Source organism: Ovis aries, chromosome 15, assembly GCF_016772045.2.
Source record: "Ovis aries strain OAR_USU_Benz2616 breed Rambouillet chromosome 15, ARS-UI_Ramb_v3.0, whole genome shotgun sequence".
In the NCBI taxonomy this organism is placed as follows: Eukaryota; Metazoa; Chordata; class Mammalia; order Artiodactyla; family Bovidae; genus Ovis; species Ovis aries.
Genome location: NC_056068.1, coordinates 53,383,464 through 53,396,998, shown reverse-complemented (window position 1 = coordinate 53,396,998; position 13,535 = coordinate 53,383,464). Strand labels below are relative to the sequence as shown.

The window sequence follows — 13,535 nt, the reverse complement described above, 5'->3', positions numbered from 1 at the left end:
TTCATGAAAGATGCTGGGAAGGTGGAGGGCCGGGAACAGGGAGAGTTGTCAGCTCAGATGTCAGGGAGCTGAGGGTGCATACTGGTGGCTTTAGCCCAGAGTGGGTCACTGTGACCGGTAGGCCCAGAGTGAGGGGACAGGAGGGGGTCATGGGTAAAAGTAAGCTGAGGTGAGTGCAGAGAAGGAGAAAACCAGTGGTGGAGTCCACAGGTCATTCCCTCAGTCTGAGCCAGTGGGCACTCCCAGCCTGGTGAACCAGCAGCAGCTGGGCCCTCCTATCCAGGTCCCTTTGCATATGGGGCTGGAATGTAAGGGACTTTAAAGAGTACCGGGTCTGTGGGAGATGGCCCTCAAGTCATGGCCTCGGCCCTTGAGGATGTATGAGTCAGCTCCGGAAATAAGGCCGACATCTAAGCATGGGGACCTTTCATGTGAGGAGCACTTTCTAAAAGGCAGACTTAGGAGGACAAGGCTGACTTCACCACCCAGCTGATCCTCAGCGAGGAGGAGCCACCAGCTCAAGTGGCCTGAGCCCCACAGAAGTGAGCTGGTGGGCAGGGAGTCAACAGATAGCTCTGGTCTAGACTTTTCCGGGCCCAGGACAGAAGTACAAATGGGGGCCACACAGTGTCATATATCGGGAGGTTACAGAACAAACCAAGAAACTATTGAGTAAGATAGTTTCGTTGTCCCGCTTTGTAAAGTTATGGTTTTATATGACTGAAAGGAACCAAATTTCAAGGACAGTTGTTCTTACACATCCAGGTGTTCTGTTGGTGGGCTGGTGGAAATTTGGATGAGTAATAAGACATATTTCAAATGTTATTTATTTCATAAAATATACTTTGTTGTCTTTATGTTAGCAAGATCACTATAATTGTTATAATCAAGATTTTCACGTCATTTGAAAATTGTATATTGATGATAGTAATCTAAAGGATCAAAAATAAAATGCAGTTATATTTAATGTATACAGAATTTGAATAATTTCCATAAAAAATGTAAATTAAACATAAAGAAAGGAAATTTTATATTTTCAAAAATTATTTTATTCCTTGAAATTATCTAGGAAATTAAAACTATATGCATCATAATTAATGAATCTCTAATTTAAAAATAATTATTTAAATATATATGATATAGTAATTCAAAGTTTTGAAAATTTTATAAAAATGAAACTATTCATTTGTAATGAAACTATTCATTTTTGTGTTTAATGTCCATCTAGTTGTAAAGAATTAGTATCACATTTCGTGTTACATTAATCTGAGTAATATGAATTGTTAAATACTGTAAGATGTTTCTCAGCTGCCATGTGCATTTATTGTGAATACCACACTAATTCATGAGTACTTTTAGAACCACAAATTGCAACAGGGAGACAAGCCAAAAAAAAAAAAAAGAGGATGCTCAGCATTACTGGGAAATGGATATTTTGTTATGTAAGAAGTTGCCGCTCTCCGAAAGGATCAGACAAGTTTGATTTGTCTGCCCCCCCACAAGCATTCTTGCCACTTAGTCCCCTTCCTCCTGCCAGTAGCATCCTCTTTCCCTCCCCTTCCCTCCCTCTACCCTACTCTCAACCCTGTCAGCAATTGTGCCTCCCTCAGACCTTCATCTGGACAGAGTCACCTTTGGTTCCGCAAACCCAAGGGATGAAGAGTGTCTCTGGGGCCTGAGCAGTGTTAGGAGAGCAGATTAGGCTTGCGGTCCCGTGGATGATGTGTGACAGAAGCTCCTGTATGGTCTGTAATGTATTTGCAAGCATGTGTTTGTGATGTGTGGGGCTCAAGGCAATGACCCTTCTTCCTTGAGCCTAAGGGTGATGCAGGAGACGCCTTCTTGCCAACGAGATCCCTGCCCTGTGCTAACGATAGATAGATGACAGTGCTTACACCACACCTGGAGCTTGAATCTAGGTATTGGCGGCCACTGTTTCATCTCTTTCATATAAGCTTTTCTTCATTTATTTAAAACCTATATTCACATCCTCCGATCCTTCATTTCATTGTAGAATATCGGGCCATAGCGGTCTTGCAGTACAACCCTGTGATCCTCCAGGTGAGAGAGTTGAGCCTCAGAGAGGCACACTGGTCTACATAATATCACACAGCAGAGAAGCTCTCTGACCGGGTTTCCCAGTGCAGACAATGGGTGTTGCATTTGAGTTTCAGTTAAGATCTGAATAGGTGTCGCTTTGTCCCAGTCAACTTCCCTTCCTTCATCAGACTCTGCCTGGGGAGAGTCTTCCTTCATCAGCACCTGCCGCAGGGAGCTTCTGTTGGGGGATGAGGGTTCTGTTAGAAGAGCCACTTCCTGTTGGGGCCAGGCACTTCCTTCAAGTGACTCACAGGCTCCCGCTGGCCCCGTGCTGGGAAGCAAGGTGGGGGTGGAGATGGGCCTGGCCTGCCTCCTTCCTTGCCTGCTCCCCGGGCTGGGTGACCCTGAAATGAAGAAGTGCCACAGAATGGGTGCAGAAGATGGGTGATGGAAGGGGGATGCTAGACCGTTCTCGTCCAGCCTGGCAGGCAGGGCTCTGAGAGTGAGGGACAACTCAAGCTACGGTGAGCACAAGGGCAGCCTCCACGTGCAGCCTCTCCTACACACATCAGGTTTTCAGGTGCCCGCTGCCCAGTGGAGCTGGGACCCCCACAGGGGGAACTTGGGATACTTTCTCTGTCTTGCAGGCCAGTGAGGTGTGATGGAAAGAGCAGTAGGTCAGGGGTCATGGACTTGAATTTCTGAATCAACTTTCTAGTGACCTTATCAACTCCTGGCTGCTCTCCAGGCTTCAATATCCATGTCTGTCTGATGGTGGAGGGCTTGATGGCTGTGACATGTTGTGGCAAATTGTTATTGCAGGATTTATATTTAACAGATACGGGTTTGAATCCTGCCTCCGCCCCCTTGCTGAGTGTGTCCATCTCTCAGAGCCTCCATTTTAAAATTTGAAATGATAATCATCACTTTAAGCAATTTACATAATTTAACCCTCACATCAACCCTATGGGGTAGGTTTTATTATGATGATTATTGTTTTATACATAAGGAGATTGAGGCCCAGAGAGGTTAAGTAACTTGCCCAAGGTCACAAAGAAAGAGCCAATATTTTAACTTAAGCAGTCTGACCCTAGCGTGTGTGCCGTTACCAACTATGTTCTTGCTACTTAAATTGTGGTCCCTGGACCTGTGGCATCAGCATCACCTAAGAGCTTATTTAAAAAAAAAAAAAAAAAAAGGAGTAGAATCTCAGCCCCCAGCCTAGACCTACTGAGTTGGGCTGCCTTTCAACAAGATCCCTAGGTGATTTGTTTGAGAAGCCCTGCTTATTTATATCCCTGTCACTTAGGCCTTAGGATCATTGTGAGAGATGAAGAAATTAAGTGTTTTATAAACTGTAAATTGCAGTGCATTCAGGCCTCTTTGAGAAACCTGGGGGCTGGAAGTGGAGGAGGACTCGGGGCACACCAGGAGTCCATCTCCCAGTAGCTGGATGTCATTTCAAAGCTGTCTAGGAGCCCAGTTCTGTCCCCCCTCTCATCCAAGGCTGAGTCTTGGCAGTGCTTCTAGCTGGTATGTGGCTCCAGGCCCCGACTGGGTTGGAGAAGCTCCTCATGTCGGCTTGGTGTTGGGCTGGACCCCAGCTTGAGCTGCCCCTGCCCTGGGTCCCACCCTGGCTCTGGCTCTGACTCCCTGGGTGACGTAGGCAGACCTCTGGCCCCACCAGCCTCAGTGTCGCCTACTGGGCAGTGTGGCAGCATCCTCCAAAGCCTGTGGTGCTGACCCAGCACCCCTTCTCCTCGCTCCATGGCCTGTCACTACCAAGTCATCTCCCCTCCCAGTTCCTGGGCAGGAGGGCTGAAGGAGCTGGCGATGGGGGAAGCAGTGTGTGAGTCAGAAGTCAGCCGCATCGTTGCGGTGCTCCAGATCCCACCTCCAGCCCACCCAGCCCTCCCTCAGCGGCTGCCTTAGAACAGCTGGTTTGGCGTCTACCTCCAAAAAAGCGCGTCTCAGGGCAGCACAAACGGGCCTCTGCCTCCCAGGAGCCAGACGCAACCCCAGGTTTCACCCCGGGGTGGCTGTGCCTTAGATCATGTTTCTGTGGGTCCTGGTGGGGGCAAGGGTGGTTCCGGGAGCAGGCTGTACTGGGTTAGGGCCAGTTTGTGGGTAGCACGTGTGGAGGTGCTTGTGTGGGATCTCACAGTCCACCACCAGATCACGCGGGCTCCCCCACCCACTTGGCGGCTTCCCTAGAACAGGAACTGGATGCAGCCCATCCCTGGTCCCCATACCCAGCACAGGGTGGGCGCAGGGTTGGGGCTCACTAAGGGCCCGGGGGAGGGGAGAGGCAGCATGGACGTATGTGTGATCTGACTGGGTTTGTCCCCTCAGCTCTCCCACTGAAGTGACATCACCACCTCCATGGACAAGACCCCCTCCCCCAGGAGCCCAGCTCATAGCCGCTGGTACCTTCTTCCAGGTAAAGGAAAAAACAAAGAAGGAGGCAGGCAGAAAGGAGTTGGAGGCAAGCTTCAGAGAACAGCCCACTGGGTTCCAGAATGATGTTCACTCTCATGGGAGTGGTGAGCTGCAGTTCATGGAAAAAGGGGAAATAAGAATTATTATTCCATTTTATAGGCAAGAAAGAAAAAAATAATATCTGTTGCTCTCTGCAGTGGACTAGATACTTACCTAAAAGCACCTTATAGGTATTAGCTCATTTAATTCTCACAACAGCCCATGAGGCTGGTGCTATTATCTCCATTTCACAGATAAGGAGGCTGAGGTGTGAGGCATTAAGGAACCTGCTGAGTTAGTAAGTGGTAGAACTGGGTTCCAAACTCAGCAGGCTGGCTCTGGGTGCACATTCCTAACCCTTATGATTTATTGCCTCTCTAGAGCCAAGCATTAAACTGAGTTTCCTTGACTTTCAGTTTAGAGGTCTGATGGATTCCCATTTCCAGGGGAGATTTGTATTTTTAAGAACGAATCCTGGAGAAAGTGATGCGTCAGCCAAAGGAATGAATGGTAAATGGTGGAATTAGAGGCCTGAATCATGGAAGGAGCATGAACCATCAGGGTTTCCTGGGCCAGCCAACCCCTAGGGCTTTCCTCCTCAGCATTTGAGCAAGGTCAGAAAGGAAACCTGGCTGTCTGAAAGAGGGGAAGAGAAGCTTAGGCCCCAGGTTCTCAGACTTGCCTGGAAGTAGCCCAGCTTGTGCTCCTCTTGGAGCGCTGTGATGGGGAGAGATGCAGGTGGCAGTGAGGAAATCAGTATTCTGTGCTAAGTCTGAGGTCGTCTTGTACTAGACCTGGAACACATAGCAGAGGGTTCAGAAAAAACTGTGGGAGAAAATACTTGAGACTTTTTTTAGTAACTTAATTTTTTCTGTAAATAGGGAAAAGGCTAATTATTATTCAGAGGCAGAATTGGGAGCAGGCTCAGAAGTGGCTCTGCGGTTGGGTGGTTTAAGAGCCTCCGATATGGTCCTTCGTTCCTTCGTTTGCACATTTAACCGGTGCAAACAGGAGCTTCCTTGCTGCTGACCTCGTGCAAGAACATGGGTCTGCTGTGCAGTGATTCCTCTAGCAGGGAAGGGGGCCTGGGGGAGCTCGTGTCCCTGTCTCCTGCAGGGTCACAGATATCATCTGCAGACTCTTCAGGAAAGCTGGGCCAGATGGATGAGAAATCTCCACCTGGGGAGGCTCTTGGCCTGGCGGGCCAGGCAGCCACGGAAACAGATAATTACCATGCACAGAGGCCTGTGATCATGTCTCAAGAGCTCTGCCTGGTGATGGGAGGACAAAGAAGGAAGCAATGGGCTTCTGCAGGGGGGATCAGACCAGGCTTTGTCCAGAGTGCATTTGTTAAGATGGACGGAATTTGGGGCGGGGGCCGGAGGCACTCCTGGCAGAGGGCCCAGCACTGGCAAAGGCTTGGGGGAGCAGGGAAGACTGCGAGGTGCTGTGTTGCTTGGAGCACAGTCGTGTGAGGAGGCGCAGGGGCAGGTGAGGCGAGACAGGTAGGCGTGAGGGGAAAGAAGCAAGAGAGATTCCTAAAATGGCAGGACTTGCTTCTCCTCCCATCCCCAGGGCCTGCTTCGGAAGCCTGTTTGTATAATAACTCTGCTATTTTGCATAAATAAATAAAATAAATCATTGCTCACCATTCCCTCAGGGAGCAAAAACCGGGCAGAGACAAGTTTGCTCAGGGCCTGTCTCCGCCAGACTCCGCTTCCGCCTGCCCTCCTCCTGTTCAGGGCTCCCTCCTTCCAGAGACTCAGGGAGAGGCATCGGAAAAAGCCAGCCTGGTTCCTGTGACTGAATCACTGGGCGCCTGGGAGGGACTGGGGCGTCCACCGGGGAGGGAGGAGAGACTGGGGAAGTCTCGCTTCACCAGGCCCCAGGCTGGCCCATGCTCACTCTGTCTGCTCCTGGGGAACCTGTCACTGCTGCTGGGGGAGAGGGTGGCTGGGGGCAGGCTGCCCCTCTTAAGAGGGCCTACCTTCTGTTCTCGTTTAAAGAGGAACCTGTCGGCCCTCCAGGGAGGGAGGGGCCTGTCTAGAGGCATATACAAGCCCATGCAGGCCAGTCTGCTGGGAAACCACCACCAGCTGTACAGGGTATTTCTGCAGGGATGGAAGGCTGGAGGGAATAGCTCCAGGTCTTCCCTGGTGCTGACATTTGATGACTGTCATAGTCTGAAATCCAGGGCTAGTTTTGAGATCCCTGTTGGATTGCACCAGGATTCTGTGATTGTACGAGCCTTGGGGGAGGCGATTCTAAGACTCTTGTTAGAGAGTATGTGGGCTGTTCCTGGTGACTGCTCAGCCCAGCCCACAGCCCTGATTTGGGGAAAGAAAGACCAAGGAGAGGTCCTTTCTGTGCCAAGGGAACCCAAGGGTCCTGGGCAAGGTCCTGAGCTTGGCCCCCATTCAGCTACCCTAAGCTTTCCTCCCAAAGAATGAACTCCCATGACAGGGGGCTGCTGGCCCACCAGGCCCCAAGCATGCAAGTCAGTCCCTCAAGGGCCTCAACCAAGGATGCAGCTCAGCAAACCTGTTCTACCCTCTAGCAGCCTCAACTTCCTCGTCCATAAAATGAGGATCTGGTACTTGCCCGTGAAGTTGGGGCCACGCTTCAGTGAGACGATGTGTGTGGAGACTTTGTACACTGTAAAGTGCTGTGTGTGTGGTTATAATCATAGTTGCTGTTGCTCTGATGAGGTTGTCTCCTTGAAAGGAGGAGCCACCTGATTCTCTGTACATCTCTCTTGGGTCCCAGCATTGCAGAGGCTTCTGAAACATTTACTGCATGAGCTAGAGAGCCTTGGGTATGGAACAGATAATTCCAGAGACTGTGGTTCTGAGAAAGGAGGAAAAACAGGGAGCACTCCCTATAGGAGGGGCAGAAGCACCCACATTTGGGGTGAAGCCAGCCTGCTGGGAATTCCCCTGGAGGAAGAGCCATCAGAAATCTTCTGGGACAAAGTGTTGGGTAAACAGGAGGCCCTGGCACCACGATGAAAAGAGATTAATAGTGACCCTAATTAGGGTGTGGTTGATTCTTTGATGGCTCCTGTTGAGCCCCAGCCTAAGCCACCAGTAGCTTTCCTCCCAAAGAATGAGTGGTCATGACAGGGGTGGAGTGGGGGGGAGTATGCTGGCCCACCAGGCCTCCTTCCCAGGCCCTCCTGCCCCTGCCCCTCCCCACTGGCAGCTGCTTCAGTGACAGACTTCCTTCCTGCCCTCTGTCTGCCTCTTTGCTGATTTCATTAGAATCTAGGGCTTTCTCTGAGGCCCAGAGAAATAGAGTGACTTGCCCAGGGCCACACAGTGAGATGTGGCAGCCCACATCTCTCAGTTTAAGCCATCTGACGAGGCCCGGGCAATGGGGAAGATAGTGACTTTGAGCATTCCTCAAAAGCTAAGCACAGGCGAGCTGTGGGGAGGAGCCTGGAATCTGCTCGGCTCCCCCATCTCCAGCTGCAGCTCTGTGGCCGGGGACTTGTTCTGTGGGTTTGGTGGGTTGTTTGGAGAAACAGCCCAGCTGTTGAGCTGTCTGGGGATGCCTTGCTGCTGGCCCCCTAGGGCCCCAGTGGCCTGGGAGGCTACTGTTGGCAGCAGACCCCACGGTCACCACCAGATGAAACCGACATGGGGTTTAACTTCCTGCTGGAGCCCTCAGTCCTGGAAGAGGCCCTGCTCACCCTCCCTGCCACCACGCTTTCCCTATGCTGTCCGCCTAGCAAGACCCCTCTTGTGCTAGAAGTCATCCCTTATTTCTGAGTTCTCGTGATATCCACCCTCTCCAGGAAGCTGCCCTGCAGTGCTGCTGGAGGAAGCACAAGAGTTGTGGGTCCAGAAGAGACCATGACCTGGGGCTGGGTTCCTGGAGGAGGGGCTGCTGCACTGAGATGAGTAGATGGACGGAGTGGCCCTGACCTAAGGTGGCTTCCCAGGTACAGCTGCATTGGGAACAGGGGATGGGCATGCAGCGAGGAAGGACCACAGGGAGGCCCTGGTCTTGCTCCAGGGCCATGTTCCCCAAGCACTATAGGGAGGAGTCCCCACTGCCTTGTGCCGTTTACCCCTTGGGTTTCACTCTAAGTCAGGTGTGGAGTCGTCACTGTGAGTTATCTAGGCCATGGTTATCTATACCTGGGTTCCTGTCGAAGATAGTGGCAGCCCCTGGGCAGAGATGGGGCCCAGGATGACCAGGCTTCTCCCCTTGTCACAGGCCTGCCTGCAGCTTTCATCCTGATCTTGACTGCTCCAGTCAGGGGCGGGCTGCTGACTTCCAACCGTGGTTCCTGGGGTTGGAGGAGGCTCTTCCCCATCAGACCAGACAAGGAAGGACTGGGAAATTTGTCCTTCCATCCTCCTGGAGCAACCCCATCTCTGCTTATCTCCTGAGAATGAGGAGAGAGCAGGTGGTTAAAAGGTTTTAGAAGCTGAGTGTTAAAAAGTCCCCTAGAGATCATCGGATGTGGTTTAGACCCTCCCCTGATACAGACAGGAAAGCTGAGGCCAGAGGCTTGTGGAGGTCACCCAGCCTGCTGGTGACTGAGCTCAGTTTCCGCCCACCAGCCCTGGGGCTGGGCTGGGCTGGGGTTGACACTCCACGAGGGCAGCCATAGTCAAGGAGAAAGGGTGATGGTTCCTTCTCCATGCGTATGCCCTGCCTCCTTCCCTGGGGGCTGGAAGGCTGCTGGAGGGGGACGTCAAGTCTCTGCCTCCCCCAGCCCTGAGCCCATGGTGGGGGTGGGATGGGGGAGTCCTCTCTCCTCCCCAGAGTTCTTGGCCCCACTCTGTGCCCCTGCTGCCCTGGTGCCAACCAAAACATTGAACTTGGCCCTTTGAGGTGCAGCTTTCAGTGACACATGCTGTGGCTGTCATAGACATAGAGGGCGGTAGAAATAAGGACAGACAGACCCTCTAAGGCTGGTGCCTTGGAAAGACTGGGCTTTAGACTTGGCAGCCCTGGCTGCAAATACTATCTTCTCCACCGTTAGCTGTTTGGTCTTGGCTGAATCATGTAATCTCTTAGGACTGGATTTATTGATCTAGCTATCTATCGATCAATCGATATAGATATTTAAATTAAATGCATGTATGTTTAATTATTGGACTTCCCCTGTGGTTCAGCGGTAAAGAATCTCTCTGCAATGCAGGAGGCACAGGAGACGCAGGTTCAGTCCCTGGGTTGGGAAGATCCCCTGGAGAAGGCTAGGGCAACCCACACCAGTATTCTTGCCTGGTGGGCTACAATCTACAGGGTTGCTAAGAGTCAGACAAGACGAAGCAACTTAGCATATATACATATTTAATTATTAGATGATTTTTTTGGTGAGAGTTTTAAATTTCTTATTTATTTTTTTTAACTTCAGTTCAGTTAATGAATCGCAGCACGCCAGGCCTCCCTGTCCATCACCAACTCCCAGAGTTCGCTCAGATTTACGTTCATCGAGTCAGTGATGTCATCCAGCTATCTCATCCTCTGTCATCCCCTTCTCCTCCTGCCCCCAATCCCTCCCAGCATCAAAGTCTTTTCCAGTGAGTCAACTCTTCCCATGATGTGGCCAAAGTACTGGAGTTTCAGCTTTAGCATCATTCCTTCCAAAGAAATCCCAGCGCTGATCTCCTTCAGGATGGACTGGTTGGATCTCCTTGCAGTCCAAGGGACTCTCAAGAGTCTTCTCCAACACCACAGTTCAAAAGCATCAATTCTTCGGTGCTCAGCTTTCTTCACAGTCCAACCCTCACATCCATACATGACTACTGGAAAACCATAGCCTTGACTAGACGGACCTTAGTCGGCAAAGTAATGTCCCTGATTTTGAATATACTATCTAGGTTGGTCATAACTTTCCTTCCAAGGAGTAAGCATCGTTTAATTTCATGGCTGCAGTCACGATCTGCAGTGATTTTGGAACCCCAAAACAATAAAGTCTGACACTGTTTCCGCTGTTTCCCCATCTATTTCCCATGAAGTGATGAGACCGAATGCCATGATCTTTGTTTTCTGAATGTTGAGCTTTAAGCCAACTTTTTCACTCTCCTCTTTCACTTTCATCAAGAGGCTTTTTAGTTCCTCTTCACTTTCTGCCATAAGGGTGGTGTCATCTGCATATCTCAGGTTTGTGACATTTCTCCCAGCAATCTTGATTCCAGCTTGTGTTTCTTCCAGTCCAGCATTTCTCATGATGTCCTCTGCATATAATTTAAATAAGCAGGGTGACAATATACAGCCTTGATGTACTCCTTTTCCTATTTGGAACCAGTCTGTTGTTCCATGTCCAGTTTTAACTGTTGCTTCCTGACCTGCATACAGATTTCTCAAGAGGCAGGTCAGGTGGTCTGGTGTTCCCATCTCTTTCAGAATTTTCCACAGTTTATTGTGATCCACACAGTCAAAGGCTTTGGCATAGTCAATAAAGCAGAAATAGATGTTTTTCTGGAACTCTCTTGCTTTTTCCATGATCCAGCGGATGTTGGCAATTTGATCTCTGGTTCCTCTGCCTTTTCTAAAACCAGCTTGAACATCAGGAAGTTCACGGTTCACGTATTGCTGAAGCCTGGCTTGGAGAATTTTGAGCATTACTTTACTAGCATGTGAGATGAGTGCAATTGTGTGGTAGTTTGAGCATTCTTTGGCATTGCCTTTCTTTGGGATTGGAATGAAAACTGACCTTTTCCAGTCCTGTGGCCACTGCTGAGTTTTCCCAATTTGCTGGCATATTGAGTGCAGCACTTCCACAGCATCATCTTTCAGGATTTGAAATAGCTCAACTGAAATTCCATCACCTCCATTCATATCTATTGGGATTTTCTACACATGAATACTGGAGTGGATTGCCATTTCCTTCTCCAAAGGATCTCACTGACCCAGGGACTGAACCCAGGTCTCCCACATTGCAGTCAGACTCTTTACCATCTGAGCCACCAGGGAATCCCTGGTGAGAGTTTTTAAAAATTGACTAGAAAATGCAGAGTTCCTACGTACTCTCCCCTACCCCACAATTTTCCCTGTATTAATATCTTAGGGGGGTTCATTTGCTATAACTGATGAGCCAGTGTAGATACCATATTATTAACTGAAGTCCACAGTCTACATTAGGGTTCACTCTTTGTGTTATATATACTGTGTGGTTTGACAATTGTGTAATGACATGTATCCATCTTTATAGTATCATACGAAATAGTTTCACTGCTCTAAAAATCTACCTGCACACTCCACTTCCAACCCCTGGCAACCACTAACCCATTTACCACTTCCGTGGTTTTACCTTTTCTTGAATGTCACATGGTTGAAATCATACAGTGTGTAGCCTTCTCTCATTGACTTTTGTCACTGAACAATATGCTTTTAAGGTCCCTTCATGTATTTTTATGGCTTGATAGCTCATTTCTTTTTGTGAAAAGTGAAAGTGCTCAGTCATGTCTGACTCTTTTGGACGCTATGGACTATAGCCTGCCAGGCTCCTCTGTCCATGGAATTCTCCAGGCAAGAATATTGGAGATCTTCCCAACCCAGGGATCAAACCCGGGTCTCCCGCATTTATTTTTACTGCTGGGGCTCTAAAATCACTGCAGATGGTGATTGCAGCCATGAAATTAAAAGACACTTACTCCTTGGAAGGAAAGTTATGACCAACCCAGATAGCATATTGAAAAGCAGAGACATTACTTTGCCAACAAAGGTCCATCTAGTCAAGGCTATGGTTTTTCCAGTAGTCATGTACGGATGTGAGAGTTGGACTATGAAGAAAGCTGAGCTCTGAAGAATTGATGCTTTTGAACTGTGGTGCTGGAGCAGACTCTTGAGAGTCCCTTGGACTGCAAGGAGATCCAACCAGTCCATCCTAAAGGAGATCAGCCCTGGGATTTCTTTGGAAAGAATGATGCTAAAGCTGAAACACCAGTACTTTGGCCACCTCATGGGAAGAGCTGACTCATTGGAAAAGACCCTGATGCTGGGAGGGATTGGGGGCAGGAGGAGAAGGGGATGACAGAGGATGAGATGACTGGATGGCATCACCGACTCGATGGACATGAATTTGAGTGAACTCTGGGAGTTGGTGATGGACAGGGAGGCCTGGCATGCTGCAATTCATAGGGTCGCAAAGAGTGGACACAACAGAGCGACTGAACTGAACTGAACTGAATATTTCATTATCGGGATGAACCCTATTCCTCCATTCACCTGGAACCCATATTTCTAACCTGTAAAAGAAGACTGTCAAGCTCTACTTTGGACAGTTGTCATCAGAAGATGACACGGGCACAGTGCTCGGCATGGTGCCCTGCAAGCCACCCGCTCTACCTTCCGTCACTGGCTTCTTTCCCTTTAGCATGATGTTGTCAGGATTCATTCACCCTGTATTAATGGCATGTATCAGTGTCTTATTCCTTTTTATTGTAACCTTGGGTCCTTTTTGTGCTGTTCTATCTAGTGCCCATTCCTCAGATAGGTAAAATAAGTCTCCAAGGTCACACAGCAACTCAGTAGAAGGAGACCAGGCTGATAGCCAGGCACTGACACCGGGCTTGAGAGTCTTTCCACTGTCAGGAGAGCGCGCAGACCTGAGACCGGAGGCAGCAGGGTCTGGGGGCAGTGAGGGCCTGGCAGCCGGCCAGTCGGGGGGAGGGATGAAGAGCCAAGGAGTGGGTGAGGTACATTCCCAGGGTATAAGGGTGGGCAAGGCCCCTGGAGGTATGCCTACCGCCAACATCCTTCACCCACTCCATAGCAGACACTCACTCCATCTCCCTCCTGACTCCCTTCCCTGTGCAAAAGGGATGCTGTGGAAGTTCAGGTTAAGAGGTGAGGCTTTCTCTTGTCCCAGAGCTGGCAGGGCTCCAAGCTGGAGATTTCTTTGGAACTTGGCTGATAGCAGCAGCCCTGGGAGGTGACTTGGAGAACCAAAAATGGGAAGTGATGCCATTAGTCTCGGCAGGAGCGGGACAGATGTGGAGAATCTGGTCTCTGGGGACTTGTCCCAACCATTCAGGGTCTGGGCAGCATGTCTCTGT

General features: G+C 49.8%; 1 protein-coding gene across 16 annotated transcripts in view; it reads left to right on the top strand.

Moving 5' to 3' along the window:
• The window catches only part of GDPD5 (glycerophosphodiester phosphodiesterase domain containing 5), an 88,224-nt gene that overhangs the window by 30,639 nt on the left and 44,050 nt on the right, over positions 1-13,535 (top strand). For 3 of the 16 annotated variants that reach the window (XM_060400023.1, XM_042233247.1, XM_042233253.1), the window contains 2 exons: positions 4,393-4,480; positions 8,315-8,461. The exons of 6 other annotated variants lie outside the window; for them this stretch is intronic. The gene's annotated coding sequence lies outside the window, so the exon portion shown is untranslated. Of the gene's footprint in view, positions 1-2,014; positions 2,062-4,392; positions 4,481-8,314; positions 8,462-13,535 lie in introns of all 16 variants that reach the window. 7 more of the 16 variants (XM_042233249.1, XM_042233255.1, XM_042233246.1 and 4 more) reach the window with 4 other exon arrangements.